General features: G+C 34.4%; 1 protein-coding gene across 2 annotated transcripts in view; it reads left to right on the forward strand.

Moving 5' to 3' along the window:
• The first annotated feature begins 16,009 nt into the window (after positions 1 to 16,009).
• LOC127860094 (uncharacterized) overlaps positions 16,010 to 16,306 on the forward strand; it is a 64,324-nt gene continuing 64,027 nt past the window's right edge. For both annotated transcript variants that reach the window (XM_052397898.1, XM_052397899.1), the window contains exon 1: positions 16,010 to 16,103. The gene's annotated coding sequence lies outside the window, so the exon portion shown is untranslated. The remainder of the gene's footprint in view (positions 16,104 to 16,306) is intronic.

Raw genomic sequence — 16,306 nt, forward strand, 5'->3', positions numbered from 1 at the left:
TTAAAATATTAATGAATACATGACGTTTGTGTTTTACGCCAGGTTTGCGCGTAACAGCCCCAGCAAAAGAGGAACGCCTTCACTAACTAACCGTTACCGAATAACACGTTCAGATCACTACGTCAGCAATAATAAACAAAGATGCTGACCACACCTCTAATTTATTATTAAAAAATATATAACACAAAGTTATCACCTTTTATTTTCGTAAAAATGAAAATTATTTTTTTATGAAGAAACATACCTTCACATGTACAACATGTACCTTTTATGTCATTTTTGTCAATGTGTAAATTAACTAAATTTTATGTTTATAAAGATGAAAAATTGTCTAACCTGTTGCAGTCATGGTGTATTTTTGTGAACCTAAAGCAACCAGTAGGAGTCCAACAATGGTCAGGCGTAGCTGAAACTTGCACTCGGCCATGCTTTCACTTTAGCTCTTCAACGGTCCGCTCTCTACAATTCCAGAATCAGTGTGCGCAATTAATTGCGACACTATCTTACAACATCAACATCGAAATCAATACGCGCTTCGTGGGAAACTGTCATTGGCTGGAGCGATAATTTCTATATAGATATAAATAGTTAGTGTGTAGTTAGTCCATGCTTGCTTTTGTTTTATAAATAGAATTCGAAAACAACTTGAAGAAGTATAATATTTGATACAACCCGATGGTTAAAATAAGTAAATATTATGTGCGAAAAATCTAATCAAAACATATAACACATGTAAAGCCTAGCATGTATTTAAAACTAAAACATATAAAACAAATATCATTATTGTTAAAAAGAAAAGCCTGAACACGAAGAGTATTTGAATAGGAATTGAGCAAGATTTTACATAAACACACATGTTGCTTGTGATAATTCTCGGCTATAGTAAGGACGAAGAACTGTTACAAAAATGGCGTATATTGCAGATAAAACAATACACTGGGATGGTGTTATGCCCGAATTGCACTATCGGTTAAGCACCCGTCTCATCGGACTGGCGCCTTTACAACGTCCCCAGCATTCAGTTTTTAAAATAGATAGTTATTGGTAAAACCGAAATTGTGTTGGTGTTGTGTTGTTTTCAAAACAAATCCTAATAACGTCAACCATAGCACAGTGGTCCCGCTGTTTATTTTCTTTCCGTGTAAGCGGCATTCCTCGTCATTAAGCGTTATTACTTCAGTTATGCTGAAATATCACGCTGTTCATGCGGCGATCATCGAGGACGCCAAGGCGTCCACTTTACATTCAATTTATTGGCATGTCGTCTTCGTCTTTGGTGCAACCTTAACATGTGCACTGCGAAATTACTGCGACCATATGTAGCGTCCGCGCTGCACGTTGTTTTTAAGTTAAAATTAACTGGATCAACGTTATTGCAAAATATCTGTTGTGGTCGGAAAATAAAAGTTAGGACAGTGACACCATCTCCAGGTTTTGGTCGTACACATAGAATACTGGCAGTATTAGACAAACAGAAAGCCCAGCCAAGGTCTAAAAGGCAAGCTGGTTAGGAGCAACAAGACCTTGCAGAACACAGAAGCATACGATGGAGTGGTGATGAAACTTGACTTACTAATAGGAAAGATATGAATTATTGTATTACCTGCTAGTTTGTCCTTTAAGACATTTAGTATAGAGAATAATGAAGCGCAAGCAAATATCAGAAAAGAAATTGTTGTTCTAATAAACTACTTTTATACAAAAAATACATAAAACTAAAAACAAAAATGAGAAACAGTTACTGGGAATTACGCATTGGAACGGACAATGCAAAGCAATATTTAAAACTATAACCAGTGTTTTTTATGGATTTATTGAAAATATATCGTACACTTTTCGCACAAACTTTTCATTATTCAACTTATATATTGTAAACAACTGAATTGTTTAAAGATACAGAAACTATGTGTGTCATAAATCTTATTGGCACGAACACAAATTGATACAACTAGGAATGGAAATCGTGTAGTGTGGTACCAAAGGGAATTCTAACCCATATGAATCACTAACACACACACACAGAAGGTTAAACAATTCCAACTCAGAAATTCGTTTTTCATAATAAACTGTTCCCTAGTAGTGTTTGTTAAAATTTGATGCCACAACGATATCTGTTTGTTTATGATGAAACATGAAATTTCGCTGTTTAATTAACAACGCAAAATCCGATCTGGGAATGAATAATTATTTTTTTAATGACACTTATTTGTCAATCGCAATAACGTTTAGAATTTCTAGAACACATCGTGTTTGATATGGCGGGTGGGATTAGTATTGGTCTGTTAGAACGCAATCTTCACGGATTCAGAGACAAATAACTTGTAATTTGTTAGCTTTGTCAAGCAATATTACATCACCTAGCTAATTACTGATCGCCATGATTTGAATAATGTTATTTATTCTAATGTTAAGAGCATATTGTTTCATTTATGCTTTCAGTCAAGCGTTAGGTTTGGTGTTAAAATGATAGGAGATCTATCACAGAGCAGGTGTGCTCAGAAACGGGGTCATTTGTTTGTTAGTCTCGTTAATGTGCACATAAATGATTTCAATTATTTGATCAGTCCACGGACACCTAGGCTTGAAGTTTCTCTAGCCTCTCATCGGGGTTAATGAACTTCAAGTATTTTTAATTTCGCCGATCGATATCAACATTTCGATAATGTTACAAGTAATACGTTTATTAGTTCAATTTTTGTACATATTGAAAACTTTCAAGATATTTGACAACTGTAACACTTCTGTTGCAAACTGAACGCATTATACCGTTATATATACGCTGATGTGATGTACTTTGCTTGGTCTTCTCAAATCTATATGTTTCAACTTAAAGTGTTGTCCCGATTGCATAACTTTGTTTGAAATTTGTCGTTGTGTCTACCTCTCGTATATACAAGGTCTGTGGAGCGTTTCTGCGTAGCAATAAGAACGGCGTTCAAATCAAGAATTTGTAGCAGACATTTAAGATGTAATATTTTTTATTACCTCAGATTAGTGTACTTTAGTGACACAGTAATTAAAAAAAACCCATAACACTCTTAGGTTTATCCAATTAGTAACATGGGCAAAAATATGCATATGCTAATAAATTCACTAAATTTTCATTTAATAATCCTTGCATCATAAACAGAATAGCAAATATGATGATACCGACCATATGTATTATGATTGGTCTTATCTAATAGATGGTTTCGTTAAAATTGATGACACAAAGTCCTTCTTACTTAGGCTCTCAAAGAACACGCAAACCTGCTCAACCCAATACGTAAAATGTAAAGAAGAGGGAAATACTTAAACTCCGTTTTCCGCCGACATATATACAGTATCTCAGTCGTCGCAAGATCCACAGTCGTCGCTTGAGCCGATTGAACGGTGTGATTTAAAAAGTTCGTTGCGTAGCAAGCGGTTAAGCTTCGAAAGTAGTGACATATTATGTTTAGACAATTTGTTAATTCTCAGCACATACATTTGTAATATAAACTTGAAACAAATATATTAATACAAAAATGCCAAGGCTGTTGGGCCATGTGGTATTTAAGTAAGTGCAAAGATGTTAACAATAAAGATTACACACGTTTTATTTAATATCATTTTCCAGGAGCTAGACAGGTGGCTATTTTTACTCAGTTTTTTTTTAATCATTGAACTAAATGCTCTCAGATTTCAAACAACACATCATTGTACATGTCAATAAGAAAGTCTCATTTTTAACAGTTATCGATTGTTTATTTTTTCCGGTAAATAGGTGTTACGTGGTGCATGAAATGATGTGCATTTGAAAAGGTAACAAGATAAGTATTGATGCAAAGCATCAAAGGGCGTCGGGAATTTCAGTGTAAAAGGAACTCAATGAAGTTACATGGAACGATTTTTTTCTACTGTAAATATTAATATATTGGCCGATTATTTTAAACAAAATAGAAAAAGATACTGGTATAACCATTATCTATGATTTTGTGTTATAACCCCCAAATAACCATTATTTATGATGTTGTGTTATAACTCCTAAATTACCATTATCTATAATTTTGTGTTGTAACTCCCAAATACGTCGTAGTTCATTTTATTTACATTGGTTTCCTTTTTTACTGGTATCCGTGTGCAGTTTTCATTAATGGAACAGAACTGTGTAGGTTTTTAAAAATCTGCTTCATCTTGTAAGCGTAATTTCATATTTTTCTCAACTTCAAGGGGAGATGATTCTGAACTTATTTTTACGTTGCTCATTTTCGATAGGGGTTGAGTACTAATTGATATGAAAACACCGTAAAAGTTTGATTTTTTTTAATGAAAACTGTAAATTGTATAAAGAAGCTGCATTTCACAATACTTTGAAATTCAGTAAAAGATCATATTAGATTTATTTCCCGATATTCATCATTTTCAATAGGGTTCGAGTAATACTGATATAAAGCACTTAACAAGTTTGGAAAGATTCAGACGAAAGTTGTGAAATCTTTTAAACAAGTGGAAATTGTTTATTTTGTCAAATCGAATAGAAAAAAATCTGGACTTATTGTCCCGATGTTTCTCATTTTAAATGAGGTAAAAATGCTCATTGATATGAAGACTGTAAGTTTGGAAAGAATCTGATGAAAAATGTTGACATAATAACCTAACCAAGCAGTTTTTCACTTTTATTTTTAAATTCAAAGAGACCTAATTCTGGACTTATGGTCCGATATTGCTCATATAGAGTTTAGGGTTGGGTCCTCATTGATAAAAAACCTTGAAAGTTTGGGAACAATCGTATGAAAATTTTGGACTTCGAACAAGGACTTCACAATTTCTCAAATTCTAAGGAAGATAACTATGGACGTAATGGTCGGATAATGCTTAAGGCCCATACCACCTTGATAGTAATACGTGTCGTGCTTCGCGCTCTATATGTGGTTCTTAAAAAAAACTCCGAGGATTGCTTGACTCTATGGAAACGGATTGCTGGGACACAGCTCCTCCTTGATAAGCGGCTGTTTCCTTTATCGCAACTCATTGCTACAATCAATAATACGTGTCGCGCTTCGCGCCCTATATGTGGTAGGGATAGGCCTATGAGAGACAATCATAAAAATACATGGATAATAGATATGTTGTTTGCATTTATTTGTTAATATAAAAACACGTGTATTTTTTTATAAGATATTTAAGTGATGTAAGAAATTTCAATTAACGTTGTCACCACGTCGCATCTATTAATTCTAATAAAAATGTCCACTTGTGGTAAAATGGATTTTAAAATGTCTACATAAAATAAAGCTTTATCATATTTATTAACCTGACTGAAAAAATTGTCAGCCGCCGAACTGTTCCGTTCGTGCCGGAACCCGGGATTGAACCGGGGGCTTTTAGATGACTGTTGCGTAAACAACTTCAGTTTAACGCTCTCCCAACTGAGCTATTCCGGCTGACATTCACTTATATACTGCTATATGGTGAAGTTGTGTATAGCGATCGTTATTATATGTCTATTAATAAACTAATACATTGTACGTTTTCGTACAACTACGCCTTCCAATAAACTTGCTTGCGCGATAGGTCGTCAAATATCGCACTTCATTGATTCTCCACTAAATAAGCAAATTATAAAAACCACAAAATAAATATTTTTTAAATTATGTTTTGCTTTTATACAAAACATCATTTGTTTTTATACAAAACCAGAAGGTTTCGCGTATTTGCCCAGTCCCTGTGATCTTTCCCCTGTGATCAATTGTGAATCATTTTTTAATTAAAACAATTAGCTTTGCATTATTGGCAATACATGTTGTAATAAATGTAATAGGCACAAATGCAGTTCTTATTTTCACTAATTTATACAAAAAATCACCACTATGCAAGATATTCTTAAAACAAAAATTGATCCGTAATATAACTTCTCCTCCCATATGGGAAACAAAAATGTATTACATACTAGTCGCCGCCCTCCAGGGCGACGCCAATGATATTCATAGCCAATTTCATTTACATTACATAAATAACATTATTTTGTTCATAAAGTTCCGTATTTGCCGATCTTCATTTTTTTACTGGCAATATACTGATACAAATTAAAAAACATGGACTTAATTTTGCATATAGAAACACGGCAAAATATCTCGATACACGATTAATGAAACGTTTAGACGACTTAAAAACCAACTTATACCACGACTGTCTTAGTCTGTCTATATTGGTCTTTCAAGGACTGTTCAACAAGATGTACAAGATGAAGTAAGACCTCATTTGAATCACCCAACACTTAATTTAACCAAATATAATTAAGATCGCATTCATCTAGATTGATTTCACAAAATCTAGCCATTTATATGTAAATTGCTATTAACATTATCAGAATGCATAAATTTATTCCCTAGTGACGACAGTTTGTTAGGATAAACAATCATATTATACAAGGAGCCAATGATTATTTTTTAACATTAATAACTCTTGGATATATAGCAAGGTCGCCACCAAGATAATAGGTTGAGTGTATGTTTTAACATTCAATATCTACATGCATTAAAACGTAATCAGTGTGGTCATTTTTTTTCTAGCAAGTGAACATCGAAATACCCCGCACATGCTTTCCGTTGAGAAGTTCTGCACTGGCGGCTTTTCCGTAGAGTTCTTGAATGACTTGGACTAGTCATTCGTCAATGTTGAATCCTCTCATAACATGCCATATGTCATCATGTGACACGCGGTCAAGCATTCTTAAAGTCAATTAAGTTGTCGAAGAGGTCACGTTTGTGTTACAGGTGATGATGATTCTGCAGTTGAAGATATGTTCTATTGTTCTCATTCCAGCTCTGAATCAAGTCTGCTCTTCGGCCAGCAGTTCCTCGGCCTTACTTTTCAATCGATTAAGGATGATGCGTAGCATGACTTTGCTGGGATGACTGATTATACTGATGGTAGGTAATTCTCGCACAACTTGAGGTTGCCCTTTTTCAATAGGGGTATGACCAGTGACTGGGTCCACTCCTTTGGCCACTTCTTCTCCTCTAAGATCTTTTGGCATAGTGCCGTCAATTCTGCAGTCGTTGCCTCTCCTTAATCACAACAAGGAATTATGTTTAAGAATCAAATCTAACACGTCTGTATTTGAAAGCTTTTGAATCAGAAATATACTAGTATATGCAGCTCTTCAACGTAAATCCTACGTGGCTGTTACAAATATACTATGTGCTGTAATATCTAGTTGTTAATTTTATGAACAAATATTTGAATCGTGTACACACACTAAATGTGCACAGACTCCATAGTCACTATACGAGTAAATTTACCATTGGTGCTTGGAGGGAATTTTGAAGCAATCTGTGGCATATCTTATCTTGAAAACCTTTCGAATAATTTCTGATATATCCCATTATTTGTTTAAAGTGATATTATGGGCATCTAATAGTTTATAGGTGTCTATCGCAACCGTTGTTTTGGTGTTTTCACTTCATATACACTTATATTTGTTAATGAGCATCACCTTACTAAGACAATATCCCGGAAAGAGAAAAATATTGCATTTGAATATCAACCGCGTACTTTCGTTTTGACAACTGACGACAGAAATGATTCGATTTAAGATGTGAATTTAAATGTAGTTTTAGTGCAGATTCGTTCATACGACACAAAGACACTATTTTTATTTACAGATCATTTTGGCTTGGCGGACTCACCTAGTCCAACTTGTTGACGCTCTCAAATATTAAGCTACTTTTTATATTGGTAATATTTTTAACATTTAGCCCATATAAAAAGTATCTCTAAATTCTTTGCGCTTCTTATAAATAAGACTAAGGACTCACCAGTCATGTAAAATATCGCATATAATATATATTTTTTTATTAACAACTAGTAGCAAGATGAGTTCCAGATAATTGGTCAGTAACTAACTGTTTTGACCTTTTAATTCTTTTCAGCTAACTTCAACAGTGAAAAATCCCATAATATCACTTTAACATGTTAAGTTCTGACAATCTAACGGCTTCTGAAACTAACCCATTGTTCAACTGCATTATCGAAAATGTTAATAGTAGCTCGTTTATACGGCTTGTTTGTTTACCTTGCGACTTGTATAAAATATGCGATCAGATGGCAAATATTGTTTTTAAAACGTTCTAGTCTCTTGACGATTCGCGAGGGCATTAATTCGTGTTGTTTCTGACAGATTTATCATCACAGGTCGTAATAGTACATCTCACATTTCATACGGGTTTGCCGAAGTAGAACCTGTTATTCTGGAAGTGCGTTAAAGTGCAAACGTTTGCGGATATTGTACAGTCTGGTGCTTGGTAATTGTTAGATAACCACAAGAAATCACCAGTGGGATATAATAAGTCATATAACTTAAATTCTACTGTGTTTTAAAACAAAGTGACTTCATCAATTTATTTTCTGCATGCATTTCAATGTTGTGATAGGGTCTAAGCACGCCGCAATGGGAATGTATCAGTTGATGACTTATGCTTTATCTGTTAAGGTGAGCGTGCTTTTATGATTCATTTAGGCATTTTAAATGTCTTGATTTATAAAATCAAACGTAAAAACCGTTAAATACTTTGCTACCTTTTCAGAAAAGTAAAAAGTGTTTTTAAGTTACTTTATTCACTCAAAATCTAAGCACACTATGTACAAACAAAAAATTAATGGGCACAATTCTCCTATATTACAGCTCAGGGCAATGAGCCATACACCGTAACATAATGATTCCGAAGACAAGTGTTAAGTTTCGATTGAATATCTGTAGTAGTTACTGACATTTATCCCATTTTCAACGCGACATTGAAGGTATAACACCTTATGGAATATACTAGCCTTGTATTCAACCTTGTGTGTCGCGTGCACTGACTACTTTTTACTTTTTCACTGAATGATTTTTCATAAGAAATAAAGTCGAGAAAACTTTAGCTTCAAAAGTATGAGACCTTCAACCTTTAAATCTAGTCATATGACATAATTTTTCGCCATCCGTATAATGAATCAGCTGATTGATGGCGTAATAAAATGATATACTTATTGCGTCATTTTCCCCAATATTTTGACGCTTTATTATAAACGCGACTTATTTCACATGTACATGTACTGTATATCGACATAATTGTCAATTTATCACATTTTCCTTATTTCGCGTAATGTGCATTGTTTATAATCCATCCATATACTTTTGACATTTGAGAATGTACAACAAGCCATACAAATATCGCACAATTCATAAATAATCTGCAATATTTGCTTTCCGATTAAATTAATGTTAGGCATAGAGCTGTGTAAAGTATAAGATGGTAAAAATAGCACCACACTGGAATTCGGAACGTCCTATTTTGTACACGGGTATTATCCACTCATTTATCTGTTGTGTAATGGAATGTTTTCCATTCTTTGTGTATTTATATATTAAATTATTTTGTACAATATGGGCATTTACCATAGACAAAATAAAACATTGTGCAAGTTTAAACATAATTATGTTTGTATGCAGAAATCTGCAAATGCAACCGAGTTTACCAACGGCTATTATTTGATAAACTGCTCCGGTTCATTTTAACAGCAGTAATGTACATAGAGTACATGACGTAGCGTGTGATGAAGAAGAAAGTTTATTGAGTTCGTAAACTCATTTGAATATAGTGATAGGATGGCATAAGGGTCTTTATTTAACTATTTGTTGTTTCTTTTAACTCCTTTTTTATGTCTTAAACACGTGGAAAAAACATTATTTCTTCTTCTGCTTGCCAAACACTCAAACAAGCTAGCAGGCTCTCTGCCCAAAGGTAGCCTTTCGAAAATTCAAAACGCAAACCTTTCTTTGAAATTCATAAAATATTCATGTGTAGGCATTATAGGGCATACATTTTATTGCTATAACATGGACATACAGTTCTGGTTTGAAGATCTCTTCTTAAGATTTAAATTATCTATAATTAATATGAGCGAAGTGTAACAACCACTACCCTCCTCTACTATTCCCATGATGAGACATATGACAACTCCGAGATTGTATCTATGTTAGTTATTCATTTTATTATTTACTTAAATCATAAGTCCTAGTGTTTCTTTATGAATATTGTATGTCATTGTTACAAACGACTCTGTTACAATTTAAAGTTTCAAATTTCATTCGCAGATATATTAGAAGTACGTGATGGTGACATCATCAACTGTGTTTAATGTCCAGACTGCCATCTGCCACCCAGTGTGGTTTATGCTCGGATTGGTAACTTCCTATATACGGGTATATAGGGGTGTGCCAAAAATATGGGGTGTGTTTTTCAACTAATAATTATAGATATGGGTATGGTTTTGAGCATCTAAGTATAGATATGGGTATTGCAATCAGAAATTCGCTTGTATATAAATGCATATAGATTTGAAAGTATCAGTATAAAAATGGGTATGATAAATTTCATTCTTGTATATAAATGGGTTTCAAAAAGTAAATTTCGCCAAGCTGTATACGCAATCACCTGTAAATATACAGGTGTAACTTGGAACATTACTGTCTCTCCAGGGAGTAGAAACCAGACTGATAGAGATCTGGAAAATTAGTAAGTTCTACCAGCATGATACAGTGGTATAATATTATATAATGATCATGAGATCAATAAATTTTCTGATAAGCAATTTAGCCCAGCCAAGCACTGTATGTATGTTCCTCTCACAGTGACCAACATTTTTTATCAAACTGAATACATGTGTACATGGAATTATACCAGCAAATTCGATTAGTATACTGTATTGATATGAAAGAGATTAAAATTCTAGTAAGATATGTGTCCACTTTATCAAATTCTAGTATTGAAATGAGTCCAGTTTATCAAAATTCTTGTATTGAAATAGGTCCATTTTGTCAATGGTATCGTATACAAATGGGTCTGTATTTCAAATCTTGTATCAAAATGGGTTTACTTTATCAGAGTTCCGGTATAAACATTTAGGAAGTCTCAGTGGGACAACCCTACCCTAAAATTTGGGAAGTTACCCCCTCCCCCCCTCGGTGTTATGACACCATGTTGTTTGTAAAGTCTGGACAATATCTGATCAAAACGAGATAATCGGTTTATGCAGAACAAAGGGGCAATTAAACACCGGAATACAAGGCTTAAACGAGTTTCAGATTGATGCAAACAATCAAATGAAAAATTTAATTTAATTAAATGTTTATTTAATGTGTCAACGTGTAAGTTTTCCCAGACAAATACCATTATGGTTATTTTTTATGTTGTATATTTGAAATTGATCTATTTATTTCTTGTTATCAATATTATTTGTTTCAGTAAATTAAAACAACTTGTTGGCATGTTGATTTTTTATATATAAATATAATCGTTTAAATATAAACGATCACGCTCTATTTATATCCATTGATTGCGTCTTTCTTTTGCCTAAAGGTCACATAACCTCAAACTGGAACTCCTGTTTGCAGGGTTACATGTAGTCAACTTGATACTTAGCACACATTGTTCAGTGCATGCTACCTAGGATTTGTAAAATACATCGCACATGACACGTTTTGGTATCAATTTGAAGGTATATTTGTAAGCAATAAGAAAAATAGCCATTTTTGTGCTCTACTTTTTCTTTGGATGGTTCCCGGCTTTGAAAGTAGGTCATACTATTTGAGCCCAAAATGGTCGCCTCCACATGTGTCAAAACTGGTGAGCCTATTCTAAGGTAAGTATTTTGAGTTACAACACATAGAATTTGATGACATGCATTTTTTTCAAAAGATTATGCATTTATCTATCCAATGTTGTATGATGATATAGTGCTGAAACGCTTGGTCATGGTAAAAATTGATATTAAACTTCAACTATTTTATATGTAATACAGAGGAAATTAATTGCGCATGCGTAACCTTTAAGAAAAGCCGTCCAAGTTAGTCGTCTGCCAGAATTATGACAATTGACCATCACAAACTCTCTGTATTGCAAAACATAACTGCCAGATGTCATTTTGACCCAAATTAGGGCTGTCTGCAATTGGGCTGTTGCACTTAGGTCATAAGGGGGGGGGGGGGTAAATGCTGGAAAATCACACCGAAACCTGTTCCGGAGACATATTCTAAGACTACTTAAACACTCGGTATTGTTTTTCAATGACATTTTGACATTAATTTGCATCAATCTCAATAATGAAACTTATGCATATCTTTATTTCATATGTTATTATTATTTTTGTTTACTTTTTGAGCCTTTTACTGTTAAAAATGCCTGCCAATTTTTGACCGCCACTGCTATCTGCCTTCGCCTTCAACCCCGTCAGGCAGATCTACTTAGAATAACACTACTTTGCCTTATTTTTCCTATTTGGATATCTTGGTGAGTTCAAGTAAAATCAAGTTTTCAGCTGAAAACACAAAAATGATAATAATATTATGCTTTCTTTCCTGGAAGAATGTAGTTGTGATAGACTTTGTGTGAAAAACACCAGGGAATCTGTATTTAAGTGACGTCAATATTATGCCTAAACCTACGTGTGCATTTGTAGGCGGTGTCGAAATGGGTCTATAGCTCTGCCTGAACTGTCGTCCAATTGGTTTACATGTGCTGCTGAAGTGACAGGCCATCACAAACTGTACAGCATGATTGATTCAGAGACGGCCCTCAACACTCGTCCGGTCGCGTCAAGAGGATCGGTGTCTTTGCACGTTATTACGCCGTTATTTTCAATTAAATCTATTGTAAAATGATTTCTTTGATATCCTGGCACACTTTTGTCACCAAAATTAGGAAAATTGGGTGTTTTACATTTACTGCAGCTCTGAAACCACATTTTGTAGCGATAACTTTGCCAGTGTGCCCGACAATGTGATGCCGGCGTGGTGAATTAACCATTTGCAGCAAATAAAGCAACACAGACTATTGAAAGCTTAGTTTAATTGTGTATCTAACTTACATTAGTTGGCACCGTAATGGGTAAATGTGCACACAAAAACTTTTTGTTTTCTCGGATTACACGGAATTGAGCATCCGGGCCAGACTGACACTTTCCGGAGCCTGTCCGAGACGGAACTCGAGCCGAGGAATCATAGGTCCAGGTGTGACAAAAGACTTAAAGCTCATGTCCGACGATGACTTTTGTTTAGTCAAGGAGTCAAGTGTGTTGTTTTTTCATGCAAGCAAGCCCTTTTGTTGGGTCAAATGACATCATAAATGCTGCTTCTACATGGATTTTACCTAAAATGTGCCTAAAAAAATAGTTCGAATCAGGTTCAACACCTGCTTTGATGCACAAATATTGCCATTGATGATTTTTTTTCACTCATTAAGTCATATGTTACATCAGCTTTGCATATTAGAATCTAAAGTGATGCCTTGTATGGAGTCTTAGTGCTGCATATATGATGTAACCAAGTTTGGCTTTTCTACCTTAATTCTTGACGCGAAACGCTGTAACGCATGACGCTTTCAACGGCAACTTTTATGATAATTCTGTGTGTCATAGTACCGGAACTTTGTGATCCTTGTCAAAACAGATTATACCTGATGGAAAAGTGCCTTCAATTCAAATTTGAAGGGTTTGGGTTCTCTAAAAGGTCACATAACCCCAAACCGGAACTCCTGTTTGCAGGGTTACATGCAGTCAACTTGATACTTAGCACACATTGTTCAGTGCATGCTACCTAGGATTTGTAAAATACATTGCAAATGGCACGTTTTGGTATCAATTTGAAGGTATCTGTGTAAGCAATAAGAAAAATAGCCATTTTTGTGCTCTACTATTTCTGTTGATGGTTCCCGGCTTTGAAAGTAGGTCATACTATTTGAGCCCAAAATGGTCGCCTCCACATGTGTCAAAACTGGTGAGCCTATTCTAAGGTAAATATTTTGAGTTACAACACATAGAATTTGATGACATGCATTTTTTTCAAAAGATTATGCATTTATCTTTCCAATGTTGTATGATGATATAGTGCTGAAACGCTTGGTCATGGTAAAAATTGATATTGAACTTCAGCTATTTTATATGTAATACAGAAGGAAATTAATTGCGCATGCGTACATACCAATGCAGTCGGGATGTAATTAAACACGCAGGTGCGCGTGACGTCACGCGTGAATTGGTCTATTATATCGCACTGTAAGTTAAAGGCTAGCGTAGACGGCAAAAACCCTTGTTTCAGACCAGATTTTACATAGAAAGTGTCCGTTTTGTAGTGATTCGCTTTAACAGAGTATTGTACATTCGAATACAGAGATTATATAGTTTTCACCACTTTGCCGTTTACTCCGTATGCACTGAATTTTTATCATAATTAACGACGTTCTATTTTACTTAAGTCCACGTATGCCATAAACGTTGATTTACGAGTACGCAAGCGGCTTTGTAATATTAACGTTAATGTATACATAATTGGTCTATAGTGCTAATTTTTGGGCGAAATCCGTTTTGGTGCGCTGATAAAATATTGTTGTCCTATGGCCATTTATTTAGACGCGTGTTTAGTATGCTACAGTATGCTTTTCTACAGACGATTTAACTGCTGTTCCTCTATTATTTGCTGTATTTCGTCGGTCTGTATTAAGGTCTTTTAAGATTGGGGTTATCGTTTCATAGTCCCAATGCATAGGTATTTTCCCCGTTTCAAAGCATACACAGAACAGTCTATGTTAAAACTAAATGCTATTTACGAACATAACAATTCTACCGGAAGTCCTTCAACCCACACCAGTTTTATTTTTGTTTAGAGACTGTACGGCTTGTTCAACGTCAAAGACAGAAATTCCATCATTTAAAATGTCGCTTTCATGACAGTTTACATGATGATATGGGTTAACATAAATTTAGGTTGCTGCATTATCTCCTGCGTTATATTAATTTTCAAAATATGTTTTCCATTTATTGAGAATTGGCGTATTGTCCGTTTTTACGTCACCGTTTTCTATACCTGAAAGAAACTTTAATAAATACTATATGTAATGATTTTAATGACGTAACGAGTGTTGGTTTGTAACAAAATTTGTTTAATAATTCGCTCTTTATTAAAACAAGCTTAAACGGTTGTGGTGCAATTGTTGATTACGTAAATAAGTTCGACTATAACACTTATAATATTAATTTCTGCTTTAGCAAATACGACGCTAACTGATCATGATTTAAACAAAAGTGATAATCTTAATACAATTTATATTTCTATGCACATGTTTACACGAGCAGTCGGTATTGCAAGTTGGTTTCCAAAACATCAAATAATCAGACCAAATCCTCAATCGAGTGCCTTTAATAGTTTTTAATAAACGTGCCATTTACGTCTACGCTAAACGCCTCTACCCGCCCGATCTTAAATAAAAAATTTACGCCTAATCCATAAGAATGGTACAAATTTTCGAAGCTTAACCCCTGTCTATAACAACAAATGTGCTCGTTTGTTGCTTTATTAATGTGTTTATTGTCACACAATTGATTACCGTAATCATTTCGTCATTTTGTTTTATGGCCGACATCGTTAATTGAAATTATGTAGCGCGTTTAAAATCGAATTTGTACGACACAGTCCATGAAAAATTAATTCATTAAAACGTTTCATGTCATTCTTTAATTGAAAATTTAACTGGTCGTCTGATTAGTTCAGTACTTACATTAAACAGTTCGCTTTTAATACTGACACTGCGCTTTCGGTACGCTGTTATTGGCTTATCTTTGTTTTATTACGTACCGTGATTTAGATCTATGTTAGTTTTTTTAGACATTTGTTGATCTTGGCGACACAATTCTATAGCAACCACAGGTTGTTATATTTGTCTCAAAATTTTTGACAAAAGTAGCTTGAATTAGTTTTTATTGGTGTAGATTTGGGTAGATTTGGGAAGATCAATTAGTAAGTGGTGTGTAACATATATTTATTAAAGTAATTTTATTCGGAAATTACATATTGTCTCGAGTAAAGATGAAGCATTAAACAAAACAATAGTGCCCACCACACAAACATGATGTAAAATAATTATTTTTACAAAGATTTATGCAGAATTCGGTAGATTTTGGTAGATTTAGGAAGATTTCGGTAGATTTGGGTAGAATTAGGTACTTCGTGTCGCCGCACTGTAACAACAACAACAACAACAACCGCAAGCAGCGTCAAATAATTGTCCTTACGGTCTAGGCACTGTATTAAAACTGTCGTTTAATAGGTACACATATCGATTGGATATTGAGCTTTATTTAGTTTTATTCAGTGCATTCATATGTAAATCTTTATTAATTATGCATAATTATTAGTTACTATTATAAAGCAGGGTCAATCGTTCCGGAAACGAATTTCCGCACAAAGGTAGTTCTGGCTACCATAACTTTAAATGTCGCTTTTTATGATTTTTGACAGGCGCGACTTTAT

The sequence above is a fragment of the Dreissena polymorpha genome, chromosome 15 (genome assembly GCF_020536995.1).
Source record: "Dreissena polymorpha isolate Duluth1 chromosome 15, UMN_Dpol_1.0, whole genome shotgun sequence".
Classification (NCBI taxonomy): Eukaryota; Metazoa; Mollusca; class Bivalvia; order Myida; family Dreissenidae; genus Dreissena; species Dreissena polymorpha.